General features: G+C 38.9%; 1 long non-coding RNA gene across 1 annotated transcript in view; it reads right to left on the reverse strand.

The window, feature by feature from the left end:
• Positions 1-1,800: 1,800 nt before the first annotated feature.
• LOC104653961 overlaps positions 1,801-14,544 on the reverse strand; it is a 35,636-nt gene continuing 22,892 nt past the window's right edge. The window contains exons 2-3 of the long non-coding RNA XR_746749.2: positions 4,493-4,673; positions 1,801-3,827 (exon numbers count right to left, since the gene is read on the reverse strand). This is a non-coding gene — a long non-coding RNA (uncharacterized LOC104653961). The remainder of the gene's footprint in view (positions 3,828-4,492; positions 4,674-14,544) is intronic.

Genomic DNA, 14,544 nt, shown 5'->3' on the forward strand with positions numbered 1-14,544 from the left:
TGAAGGTACTTGCCCTTTAACCTGCTTCTCCCCATTTCCCCCAAACCCCAAGCCCTAGTGATCACCATTTACTCTCCTTTTGAGGGTCTGACTTTTTTGTTTTTTAGGTTCCTATGTGTTAACTTGACTAGGCTAAGGAATGCCAAGATAGGTGAAAAAACATTATCTCTGGGTATACCTGTGACAGTGTTTCTGGAAGAGATTAGCATTTAAATAAACAAACTGAGCAAAGAAGATCTGCCCCCACCAATGTGGGCGAGCATTATCTATTCCTTAAAGGGCCTGAATAGGACAGAAAAGCAGAAGAAGGGTGAGTTTGCTCTCTCCTCCTTCAGCTGGGATGTCCATATTACGCTGCCCCCCGACAGTGGCACTCCTAGCCTTTGGGCTTCGACTGAACTACAGCACTGGCTTTCACGGGCCTCCAGTTTGCAGATAACAGGTCATGGGACTTTTCCACCTCCATAATCATGTGAGCCAGTCCCTCATGGTAAACCTCCTATGGGTGCCATTTCTCTGGAGAACCCTAACTAATCAACAGAACAATCACTTAAGGACCAGTTTCTCCCCCTCAACTTCATTTCCCTCCCAGATCACTCCTCCCATCTTCCCAGCTAGTTGATCTCCACATCATATGATCCCCTCAACTACTCCACAAGAAATATGTGGCGGAAATACCAAGAAAATGAATAAAGCAGAGATTGCTATGTGTCACCCACTGATCTGAGCCCTCACCAGAACCGTGAGAGGTGGGTACTATCATTCTCCCCATTTTACAGGTGAGGAAATCGAGACTCACAGAGGTTAAGTAATTTGCCCAAGGCCTTTCAGGTGAGGAAGCTTGGAATCAAACCTAGGCGGTCTGGCTTGAGAGTCTGTCCATGAGGGACAGGAGGAGAGGGCAGGGAAGGGGAAAGGGGATGTTTTGTAAATGGGAAAATGAGAATGCTGGTGAGCAGGCAGAGTGGATCCCAGGAAAGGCACTCCTTACCCTCAGCCTGTCATTTGCATACATCTGTTTCTCGCACTAGCTAGTGTGTTGCCTCTTAGGGAGCATGATGTCAGATGTGTTCTCTCCACCTGCAAGGCAGCAAATGACGTACTCTGTTCTCCAGGTAAACATCAAACCTATTCCCCCACCTGCCAAGACCAGTGGATAGAGATGCCTGGCTGCCAGTCTACATATGCGTTCCACAGAGCATGCTGGAAGTGAGCTCAGGCATTGAGCCTCCCAGTCCCCACCTTTCTCCTCCCTATACACACACACACACACACACACACACACACACACACACACACACACCGCTCACCTTACGACTCTGCCACAAACATCAGCTGCTTCCCCTCAGCAGGGAATGGCAAGGGTCACCCTGTGTCACGAGGACAGCCTTCCTTCCTGCATCTCTTCCTTACCTGCATTGGCTTTTGACAACCAGACAGATATATTTCAAACCACTTTTGTTTTTTACTGAACAAAGAAAAAAAATGTCCCTGTCATTGTTCACTGTGCTGTTGCTTCCTCCTATTAGCTCTGCTAAGATGCACCCAAAGAAAAGAAAATACAAGTGCATACAATTAGCAATGGAAATTATTAATAGGAGCAAGAGATTCAATCCATTCTACAAGTAATTCTGTAGTGATTTTAGTAATTGATAGTAATTAAACACTAATTAATTCATTTCCTAACTAATGTATTTACTTTATTTATGGGTATTCACTTTAATTACACTTGTTTGCATTCCTTGGGTTAAGTAATACAAATTTACTCTCTTTTCTAAAAATATTTATTTGGGCTTCTTTAAGTCATTCTTTGAGAATGTGTGAGAACAAAGACTAATTGCTTCAAATTGCAGCTAAGCACATTGATTTAACACTTTGGAATGTGGAGCTAATGAAAAGTGAAGCTTTTCTGACTTCTCGGTTGGGCCTTATCTTCTTTCCCCTCATTCTGGTCCAGCTGTCTGGCAAACAGTCTCTCTGTTTTGTTCAGAAAAGATCTGGGAATAAGTTGCATGTGGACCTGAAACATCAGGGAATAACAGCCCCAGCTTTGGGCCTCACTTGCAATAAGCAGGACGAGCCCAGAGAGACATGGCAGACATGTGTCTGTTCTTTGGGTTGAGTGGTCACTAGATATCTCAGTAAGACTCCCAGAACTGGAAGCAAAGAGCTGAAGGCCACCCAGCTTTCTTATCTCTCCCTATTGGCCATGTGGTCTGTCTTCAGACACTGCTCCTGAAGGGCACTCTCTTGATATTTCACCTCTGAGCAGCTCCAACTCTTAGAAATCCTTCCTCACACTGAGCCTAAATCTATCACTTTAAGATGATCTTCCTCCCTGCCCAGCCCCACCCCGACCTGCTCTACTCATAGGCCACAGAGACTAAGTCCAATCTCTAATCCAAAGACCAGCCTGTCTGACACCTCACAATTTACATGGTGGCACCAGGCACTCCAATTTGTTTAAGTATTGTCAGGTAGAGCATTTTATTCTACAGCATCCTGTTTGCTGAAGGAACTCCAGCCTATTTTCATCCTCCCTAAAAGATGTGACGGGTTATGATCTGACTATCACAACGAAAAATAGAAACGACCTCTTTCAGTCAAGACACTGTATTTCCATTAATGACTGCATTAACTTGGGTTGTTCATATAACAATAACTTATTTGAGTTTTTAGCAATAGGCAGTGTGTGAGCATTCCTGAGATCTGTTATGAATGATGGGTACGTCAAAAGTATAAAAGAGACTCTAGGTTACAGAAAAAGTTTAGAAATTCTAGCTTGGACATCAGCTCTACACAAAGAAGTTTCTCCATTTGGCCCATTTGGCCTTCCTTTTTTAAAAAAAATTTGAAATATTTAATTGATAAAGATAGATTATATCCAAGGTGTACAATGTGATGATTTGATATACATATACATTGTGTAATGAATGCCACCATCAAATTAATTACACATCTGTCATCACCCATATTGTACAGTAGAGTGCCAGAACTTGTTCATCTTATGACTTAAAGTTTGTACCCTTTAACCAACATCTCCTCAATTATCCCAAGCCCCTGACAACCACTGTTCTACTCTCTGCTTCTATGAGTTTGACTTTTTTAGATTCCACATGTAAGTGAGATCATGTGATTTTTTGTCTTCCTGTGTCTACCTTATTTCACTTAGTATGATGGCCTCTGGGTTCATTAATGTCTTCAGAAACGACAGGATTTCCTTCCTTTTTATGTCTGAATAACATTCCACTGTATATATGTATCATGATTCCTTATCCATTCATTTGTTGATGGACACTTTGATTGCTCACATATCTTGGCTATTACAAAAAACGATGCAACGAATATGGGGTGCAAATATTTATTTGAGATACTGACTTCATTTCCTTTGATTATGTGTCCAGAAGAGGGATTGATGGATCATTTGGCAGTTTTATTTTTAATTTTTTGAGAATCCTTCATGGTGCCTTTTATAATGGCTGTACCAACTCACATTCCCACCAACAGTTTGCCAAGATTGTATTTTCTCCTTACCCTCACCAACACTTCTTTCTTGTCTACTTGATAACAGCCGTCCTAAATAGCATGAGGTGATATTTCATTGTGGTTTTGACTCACATTTCCCTGATTATAAGTGAGGTTGAGCATAATTTGTTTTATACAAATTATGTTCCACCTCAGACTGCCCAGGAGCAAAATTGGTCAGGGGCCAACAACAGGCAGAAAACCTGCAGGATGAGGGTGGAAAATATGCCTACAGTCACGATGGTTCTTTTGGCAGCAATGTTATCCTTCCATTGTGCAAGACTCCAATTCTCCCCTTCATTCTGGGAAGAGAAGGAAGATAAGGTAAGAGAGCAGTGACTGAAACAAGAAGAGACAGGAAAATTGGGGGTGGGTCTGTCTTCTGGGAAGTCCTGAGATGAATGTCTGTGAAAAATACATGACAATGATAAAAGAGGAAATCTCATATGTACTTAATATCTACACCTCAGGGGCCTCCCCATAATGCCAAGTTCACATGCATCATTTTTTTTTCACTATGGAATAGTGGAAGGGCTAATTGGTCTGGATGAAGAGACAATGAGAAATGAAGGCTCTGCAGCAGGCCCGTTGCTCATTCACCAGCCTCTGTAGCTACTGGGGTCCTTCCATCTGATGCCAGAGACTTACCAGAGGAAGGGAGTGGAAGGCCAGGGAAGGCGAAGTCAGAGGCTTGGGCCAGGAACTGTCCAGCCAGGAAAGTGCTGAATCCGTCCTCACCTGTGAGCATGGAGGGTCCATGGAAGCTGCTGCCAGGACCTAACCTCTGGAAATACACCTTTCCAAGGTGGGCAGGAGGTGGTGGAAATAGCCACACAACCAAATTATTACAGAATCATTATTGAAGTTTAAGCTGCTAAGAGTTCTGTTGGAGAATGGAGTGGGCCACAATGATGTAAGAAAGTCCCATTCTAGGCCTAGGGAAACACATGCTCTTGATCGAGGATACCTGGATACACAAACGAGCAGAATGACAGGAGTGATCATAATTTCCTTCCATGGTTGATGGAGCTTCTTCTCCAGCTCCATTCAGATGATAGCCCTTGACTTCCAATTTCTTTATTATTGTTTGGCCCCATAGAAATTACTTCCATTCTATAAAATAATTCCTGCCTAGCTATCTTTTGAAGCTGCAAGAAGAAGGATTTTCAACTATGTAGAAGTGAATGTAGCAGTAATACAGATGTGTCTGCATTTTAATAAAAATTGTGTGTGTGTGTGTGTGTGTGTGTGTGTGTGTGCGCACAGATACACAAATATATGTGGTTTGGTCTTATCAGCATTCAGTGTAGAATTTGCATCTGCTAATCAGTTAAGGATCCAGAAAAGTAGCTTTTGATAGAAGAATTCCATTACCAGCCAGCCGTCTGTGAAATACTGTACCTGTTCCATAAAGACAGGCCTGTTTTCATCCCTTATACACACACACACACACACACACATTCTCTCTCTCTCTCTCTCATGTGACCTGGTTATGCCACAAGGGAAATCAGCTAAGAATTCATGACAAAGTCCCTGAAGAGGGAAAAAAATCAAGGTTCTTTGAATTTAGTTTTTTTATGAACTGGAATGAGATTTCAGGACCAGAATCTTTAACATGTTGTTTTATAATTAAAGAAGGAAGGCAGGAAGGCAGGCAAGGTGAGGAGAGGGAGGGAAGGGAAAAGGAGGGAGGAAAAATGGGAGGGAGGACTCTTGCAGTCACAGAGGAGTGTACCTCATTCAATAACTGTTGAATGAAAAATAATAATTACAGGAATAAAGTGCGCATGACCAACACATAGGCCAAATCATCTCATCCTCTTTGCCTCTCTCATTCGTCTTTGGAGGCGTGGCATTTAAATATTGACTGGAGTTACATCCCCTGAGCCATTCCTCACTGGGATTGGGTTCTGAGAGTGTAATGTTAACTAAACTTTAAGGAAGTGAGAGCCTGAAATAGAAGTGAAATCAAATGCAATATAATGGAGAAAAATGATGAGACACTATTAAGAATTAAGTCCATTATCCTATTTGTTGCTAATGAAGATTCTTTGCCTTGGTTTCTTGTCCCGAATTAGTTCCTCTCCACATTCAGTGTGAGTTGTGTATTTGACTAAATTTAGGTAAGGGGATTCCAACCCCAGAAAAATAAGCAGTACACAGCCCATCCTATTTAAAAAGAAAAATTCAGATGGGTAATAAAGTGCCATCTCCACCATTCGGTATAGTATATGTTGGAACAAACTAAATAATCTGACCAGGCTTCTGCTCAAAATGCATTTCATAATCAAGAGGCTAATTACTTAAAGGCCCTCATTGACATGAGGAAGAAGTGGAGCAAAGCAAGTCACCTAGTAATTCCACACCTATTGAAAGACTCGAGGCCTAAAATGAAGCAAGATTAGCTGAACACGCCACACAGAATCAAATCAAGGTTCAGAATCCAAGTTCAGGGTTTAAGGAATCAAAATAGCAATCGAGAAAACGTTTTGTTGGATATCCATTTGTTCTGATATATGATGATTCTTTTTACTGCTGTCTCCTGATTGACAACTTCATCTCATTTCTTTTCTAGTCCCTACTTGTATAATACCTTCCCCCTCAAAACACTCAGATACACACCTACAGGCATGCATGTGCTTGTGCCCATGTAAACTTACCATCTTCATGCACAAAACCAGCTGTTTCTCTTCATGTATTGCTCTTCTATCCATGTTTGACACTATCAATCATCCTCCCTTCCTTGGTTACTGAGACACTATTGCTCTTCTGTTTTCTTCCAACTATGTGGAATTGAATATACAGTAATCTTAATATGTGTGAATTTTAGTCTAAATTGTGTGTGTGTGTGTGTTCGTGCTCAGGCTAGCGAGAGACAATATACAGATGTGTTTCTACCTCTTTGTTCTCCTTCCTCTTTTCCCGCATCCTGAACATAGATATTTAACTCTGCCAGTCCTTTAATCCTTCCTCTGTAACTTTTCTCATAACAAGGCATTCACTTTTAAGGCTTCTGTTAGCCCCTCTATAAATACGATCATCAAATTTAACTTCAGTTCTGAAATCAGTCCCGAGTGCCACTTCCAAACGTTCAATAATTTGCTGAAGTTTTCCATCTAAACGTTCCCACCAGCATGGTAAACTGAACGCGTGCCAACCTAAACTCACCTTTCATCCTTTACCCCAATCAAAAAAGAAATAAGCTTTCCAGGCTGTGTTCCTTCTGTGTGTCACAACATCTCCATCATCTCAAGCCCCAAACGCTTGTCATCATCTTTTCCTTTTTTGAGCTTTGTCAATGTTGGGTCTTTCATATTTCCTTTACCTACCTCTGCCACCACCCTAATTCACACAATCCTTATTCATCATCTGGATTACTGTAATAGCCTCTAAACTGCTTTTGATGCCTCTAGTCTTCTACATCTCTAATTTGTTTTACAGATCCCTACAGAGTGATCTTCCTAAAGCACTACTCTGATTATCTTATTCATCTGTCTCAAAAACGTCCCATCTCCTATTACTCTAGGTCCAAAATTTAAGCTTCCTTAATTTGAACCCAGAGTTCCTCACAATCTAACATAGACAGATTACATCTCTCACCATCCCTTCACCCAGCTCAGGTGTTTTGGCCAGACTGAACTGCTTGCCATTCACTGTATATCAGCATTTCCAGTTAGGTGTCATTGTCCTTCAGGTTCACTCAACCTGGAAAGCAGTGTCCATTTCCACAGGTTCAAATCCTTTGCTCAAATTCCATCTACTCCTAGGAGTTATCCTGGATATCTAGCTGAAAGCAAGGTTATATCCCTCTGCTCTCATTGTATTTATTCTTTTCCTGACCCTAATCATTTTCTTGATTTTTCAACTTTTGTTTTAGATTAAGTGGGTACATGTGCCGGTTTTTTACCTGGGCATATTGAGTGATGCTGAGGTTTGGGGTACAAATGATCCCATTACCCAGGTACTGTGCATAGTACCCACTAGTTAGTTTTTCAACCTTTTGTCCATCTTGCCCTCCCCCTTCTCATAGTCCCCAATTTCTGTTGTTGCCACATTTGTGTCCATGGGTACCCAATGATTAGCTCCTTCTAATAAGGGAGAATACATGTATTTGGTTTCCTGTTTCTGCATTAATTCACTTAGGATAATAACCTCCAGCTGCATCCATGTTGCAACAAAGGATGTGGTTTCATTTTTTACGGCTGCATAGTATTCATGGTGTATATGCACCATATTTTCCTTATCCAGTACATCATCAATTGGCACCTAGGTTGATTTCATGACTTTGCTATTGTGAGTAGTGTGGTGATGAACATATAAGTGCATGTGTCATTTTGGTATAAATAATTGTTTTCTTTTGGATACATACTCAGTAATGGGATTGCTGGGTCAAATGTTTGTTCTGTTTTAAGTTCTTTGAGAAATGTCCAAACTGCTTTTCACCGTGGTTGAACTAATTTACATTCCCACTAACAATGTGTAAGCATTCCCTTTTCTCTACTGACTCACCAGAATCTATTGTTTTTAGATCTTTTTTTTTTTTTTTTTTTTTTTTTGAGATAGATCTTGCTCTGTCACCCAGGCTGAGTGCAGCAGCATGAACATGGCTTACTGCAGCCTTGACCCCCCTGGCCTCAAGCAACTTTCCTGTCTCAGTCTCTTGTGTAGCTTGGACTATAGGCATGTGCCACCACACCTGGCTATTTTTTTTTTGGTCAATTTTTATATATTTTTTCTTTTATTGGAAAGATTAAGTCTCATCATGTTGCCCAGGGTGGTTTTGAACTTCTGGAATCAGGTGACCCTCCTGCCTCTGCCTCCCAAAGTGCTGGGTTTACAGGCATGAGCCACTGCACCTGGCCTTTACTTTTGAATAATAGCCATTCTGACTGGTATGAAATAACATCTCATTGTGATTTTGATTTGTGTTCCTCTGATCATTAGTGCTGTACAGCACTTTTTTCATATGTTTCTCAACCACTTGCATGTTTTCTTTTGAGAAGTGTCTGTTTATGTCATTTGCCCATTTTTCGATGATGTTATTTGTTTTTGTTTGTTTGTTTGTTTTTGCTTGTTGAATTAAGTTCCTTATAGATTCAGGATGTTAGACCTTTGTTGGATGCATAGTCTGCAAGTATTTTCTCTCATTCTTTAGGTTTATTCTGTTAATAGTTTCTCTTGGTGTGCAGAAGTTCTTTTGTTTAATTGGGTACCACTTGTCAATTTTTGTTTTCATTGGGATTACTTTTGAGGACTTAAACTGTTTCCCAAGGCCAATATCTAGAAAGGTGTTTCCTAGGTTTTCTTTTAGGATTCTCATAGTTTGAGGTCTTACGATTAAATCTTTAATCCATCATGTGTTGATTTTTGTAGATGGTGAAAAGTAAGGGTCCAGTTTCATTCTTTTGTATATGCCTAGCCAGCTAGCTATCCCAGCACCATTTATTGAGTGTCTCCTAAAAAAGGAGAGTCCTTTTCTTACTGTTTATTTTTGTTAATAACAGATTGATGTAAGTGTGTGGCTTTATTTCCAGGTTCTCTCTTCTGTTTCATTGGTCTATGTGTCTGTTTTTGTACCAGTATTATGCTGTTTTAATTACTGTAGCTTTATAGTATAGTTTGAAGTAGACTAATATGATGCCTCTGGCTTTGTTCTTTTTACTTAGGGTTGCTTTGGCTATTCAGGCTCTGTTTTTGGTTCCATATCAATTTTAGGATAGTTTTTTTCTAGTGCTGTAAAAAACAGCATTAGTAGTTTGATAGGAATAGCATTGCATCTGTATTTCACTTTAGGCAGGATGTCCATTTTAATGATACTGATTCTTCCAATTCATGAACATGGAATGCAATGTTTTTCCATTTGTTTGTGTCATCTATGATTTATTTCAGCATTGTTATGGATATTTTATCTCCTTGATTAGTTACATTTTTAGGTATTTTATTTTTTGTGTGACTATTGTAAATTACATTGCATTCTTGACTTGGTTTTCATCTTGAATGTTATTGACGTATAGAAATGCTACTGATTTTTGTACATGGATTTTGTATCCTGAAACTTCATTGATGGCGTTTATTAGTTCCTGGAAGTTTTTGGCAAAGTCTTCAGGGTTTTCTAGGTATAGGATTATATCATCCATGAGGAGAGATGGTTGACTTCTTTTTCTTATTTGGATGCCTTTTATTTCTTTCTCTTGCCTGATTGCTCTGGGGCTAGCACTTCCAGTACTATGTTGAATAGGAGTGGTGAAGTAGGCATCCTTGTCTTGTTCCAGTTCTCAAGGGGAATGCTTCCAGGTTTTGCCCATTCAGTACGATGTTGGCTGTGGGTTTTTCATTGATGGCTCTTATTATGGTGAGGTAAGTTTCTTCAGTGCCTTGTTTCTTGAGGGTTTTTATCATGATGGGATGCTGGATTTTATTGGGTTTTTTCCATATCTATTGAAATGATCATATAGTTTTTGTTTTCAATTCTGTTTATTTAGTGAATCACACTTATTGATTTATGTATATTGAACTGACCTTGCATACCAGGAATAAAGCCTACTTGATCATGGTAAATTAACTTCTTGGTATGCTGTTGAATTCAGTTTGCTAGTATTTTGTTGATCATATCTACATCCATGTTCATCAGGGATATTGTAGTTTTTTTTTTGTTGTTATTTCTTTTCCAGGTTTTGGTATCAGGGTGATGTTAGCTTTACAGAATTAGGGTGGAGCACCTCCTCATTGATTTCTTGAAATAGTTGCAGTAGAATTGGTACCAGATTTTTTTTCTATGTCTGGTAGAATTAGGCTATAAGTCCATCTGGTCCAAGACTTTTCACTGGTAGGTTTTTAAATACTGATTCAATTTTGGAACTCCATGTTAATCTGTTCAATGTTTTAATTTATTCCTGATTCCATCTTGGGAGAGTATGTGTTTCCAGGAATTTATTGATTTCCTCTAGATTTTTTATTTTTTTTATTTTTTTTATTTTTTATTTATTTTCTTTTTTTTTTGAGACGGAGTCTTGCTCTGCTGCCCAGGCTGGAGTGCAGTGGCCGGCTCTCAGCTCACTGCAAGCTCCGCCTCCCGGGTTCCCGCCATTCTCCTGTCTCAGCCTCCCGAGTAGCTGGGACTACAGGCGCCCGCCTCGTCGCCCGGCTAGTTTTTTTTTGTCCTCTAGATTTTTTAATCTATCTGCTTAGAGATGTTCATAGGACTCTCTGAGAATCTTTAGTATGTCCGTGGGATCAGTTGTATTATCACCTTTGCATTTCCAGTTGTGCTTATTTGGATCTTCCTCTCCTTTTTTCTTTGTTAATCTAGCTATTGGTCTAGTGGTTTGGCTTATCTTTACAAAAAAAAATAACTTTTGGTTTCACTAATTTTCCTTGCTAGCTTTGGGGTCGTTTTTCCAGTCTCTCTAGGTGTGATGTTAGACTGTTAATTTGAGATTTTTCCAGCTTTTTGAAGTAGGCACTTATTCTTCTTTCCCAACTGCATTTGCTGCATCCCAGAGATTTTGGTTTGCTGTATCTCTGTTTTTATCTATTTCAAAGTTTTTGTAAATTTCTATCTTAATTACACTGTTTACCCAAAAGTCATTCAGGAGTAAGTTGTTTAATTTCCAGATACTTGTATAGTTTTGAGAGATATTCTTGGTATTGGTTTCTATTTTTATTCCACTGTGGTCCACGAGTAGAGTTGGTGTGATTTTTTTAATTTTTTGAGACTGCTTTATGGCCAAGCCTGTGGTCAACCTTGCAGTATGTTCTGTGTGCAGATGAGAGAAATATATATTCTGTGGTTGATGGGTGGAGTATTCTGTAGGTGTCTATTACGTCCAACTGGTCAAGTGTCAAGTTTAGAATTTCTTTGTTAGTTTCTTGTCTCAATAATATGTCTAATGCTGTCAGCAGGGTGTTGAAGTCTCCCACTATTATTGTGTGGCTATCTAAGTCTTTTTGTAAGTCTATAAGTTTTTTATATTCTATTTTATATTTCAGTAGTTTTGGGGGAACAGGTGGTGTTTGGTTGCATGAATAAGTTCTTTAGTGGTGATTTCTGAGATTTTGATGCATCCATCACCCACACAGTGTATACTGTACCCAGTGTGTAGTATTTTATCTCTTACCCTCTCCTCTCCTTTCCCCGAAGTCCCCAAAGTGCACCGTGTCATTCTTATGCCTTCACGTCCTCAGAGCTTAGCTCCCAATTATGAGTGAGAACATATAATGTTTGGTTTTCCATTCCTGAGTTACGTCACTTAAAATAATAGTCTCTAATTCCATCCATCTTGCCGTGAATGCCATTATTTTGTTTCTTTTTTATGGCTGAGTAGTATTTCATTTTGTGTGTGTGTGTGTGTGCGTGTGTGTGTGTGTCACATTTTCTTTATCCATGCTTTGATTGATGGGCATTAGGACTGGTTCCATATTTTTGCAATTGCAAATTGTGCTACTATAAACATGCATGTGCAAGTATCTTTTTCATATAATGACTTCTTTTTCTCTGGGTAAATAGATACCCAGTAGTGGGATTGCTGGATCAAATGGTAGAATTACTTTTGGTTCTTTAAGGAATCTCCACACCGTTTTCGATAGTGGTTACACTAGTTTACTTTGCCACCAACAGTGTAAAAGTGTTACTTTTCACCACACCCACACCAGCATCTACTATTTTTTTATTTTTTGATTATGGCCATTCTTGCAGGAGTGAGGTGGTATCGCATTATCGTTTTGATTTGCATTTCCCTTATAATTAGTGATGTTGGGCATTTTTCCATATGCTTCTTGGCCATTTACATATCTTCTTTTGATAATTATTTATTCATGCCCTTAGCCCACTATCTGGTAGGACCCTTTGGTTTTGTTTCTTGCTAATTTATCTGAGTTCTTCGTAGATTCTGGAAATTAGTCCTTCGCTGGGTGTATAGATTGTGAAGATTTTTCTCCCACTCTTTGGGTTGTCTGTTAACTCTGCTGACACTTTTGCCGTGCAGGAGCTTTTTAGTTTAATTAAGTTCCACCTATTTATCTTTGTTTTTGTTGCATTTGCTTTTGTGTTCTTGGTCATGAAGTCTTTACCTAAGCCAATGTCTAGAAAGGTTTTTTTGATGTTATCTTCTAGAATTTTTATGGTTTCAGGTCTTAGATTTAAGTCTTTGATCCAGCTTGAGTTGATTATTGTATAAGGTGAGAGACGAGGATCCAGTTTTATTCTTCTATATGTGGCTTGCTAACTATCCGAGCATCATTTATTGAATAGGGTGTCCTTTCCCCACTCTTATGTTTTTGTTTGCTTTGTCAAAGATTAGTTGGCTGTGTTTGGCTTTATTTCTGGGTTCTCTATTCTGTTCCATTGCTCTGTGTGCCTGTTTTTATACCAGTACCATGCTGTTTTGGTGACTATGGCCTTATAGTAGAGTCTGAAGTCTGGTAATGTGATGCCTCTAGGTTTTTTTCTTTTTGTTTAGTCTTGTGTTGGCTATGCAGGGTCTTTTTTGGTTCCATATACATTTTAGGATTTTTTTTTCTAGTTCTGCAAAGAATGATGGTGGTATTTTGATGGGAATTGCATTTAATTTGTAGATTTATTTTGGCAGTACTGTATGGTCCTTTTCACAATATTAATTCTATTCATCCATGAGCATAGGATGTGTTTCCATTTGTTTGTATTGTCAATGATTTCTTTCAACAGTGTTTTGTAGTATTCCTTTTAGAGGTCTTTCACCTCCTTGGTTAGGTATATTCCTAAGCTTTTTTGTTTTTGCTTTTTGGTGGGTTTTTATTTGCAGCTATTATAAAAGGGGTCGAGTTCTTAATTTGATTCTCAGCTTGGTTGTTAATGGGGTATAGCAGAGCTACTGTTCCGTGTACATTAATTTTGTATCCTAAAACTTTGCTGAATTCATTTACCAGTTCTAGAAGCTTTATGGATGAGTCATTAATGTTTTTGGGGATACAAACATATCATCAGCAAACAGTGACAGTTTGACTTCCTCTTTACTAATTTGGATACTCTTTATTTCATTATCTTGTCTGATTGCTCTGGCCAAGTCTTCCAATAATATGTTGAATAGAAGTGGTGAAAGTGAGCATCCTTGTCTTGTTCCAGTTCTCAGGGGGAATGTTTTCAACTTTTCCCTGTTCAGTATAGCGTTGGTTGTGGGTTTGCCACAGATGTCTTTTATTATCTTAAGGTATGTCCCTTCTATGCTGATTTTGCTGAGGGTTTTAATCATAAATGGAGGCTAGATTTTGTCAGATTCTTTTTCTACATCTATTGGGATGATCATGTGATTTTTGTTTTTAATTCTGCTTATGTGGCATATTATATTTACTGACTTGCAGATGTTAAACCATTGCTGCATCACTGGTATGAAACCCAATTGATCGTGTTGGATTTCCTTTTTGATATGCTGTTGGATTCAGTTAACTAGTATTTTGTTGAGGATTTTTGCATCTATGTTCTTCAGAGATATGGGTCTGTGGTTTTCTTTTTTTGTTATGTCCTTCCCTGGTTTTCTCTACCCTATGGAATAGTGTCAATAGGATTTGTACTAATTCTTCTTTGAGTGTCTGGTAGGATTTAACTGTGAATCCGTCTGGTCCTGGACTTCTTTTGTTGGCAATTTTTCAATTACGATTTCAGTTTTACTGGTTATTGTTGGTCTGTTCCGACTTTCTACATATTCCTGGTTTAATCTAGGATGGTTGTATATTTCCAGGAGTTTATCCATCTCCTCTAGGTTTTGTCGTTTATGTACATAAACGTGTTCATGGTAGCCTTGAATAATCTTTTGTATTTTGGTGGTATCAGTAGTAATATCTCTTCTTTCATTTTTAATTAAATTTATTTGAGTCTTATCTCTTCTTTTCTTGGTTAATCTCACTAATGGTCTACCAATTTTATTTATCTTTTCAAAGAACCACCTCTTTGTATTTAAAAAAAAAATGTGAGTGCTCCAATGTTGGGTACATATATATTTGGAATAGTTATGTGTTCTTGTTAAATGTAACCATTTATCATTATGG

This window comes from Rhinopithecus roxellana, chromosome 15, assembly GCF_007565055.1.
Source record: "Rhinopithecus roxellana isolate Shanxi Qingling chromosome 15, ASM756505v1, whole genome shotgun sequence".
In the NCBI taxonomy this organism is placed as follows: domain Eukaryota; kingdom Metazoa; phylum Chordata; class Mammalia; order Primates; family Cercopithecidae; genus Rhinopithecus; species Rhinopithecus roxellana.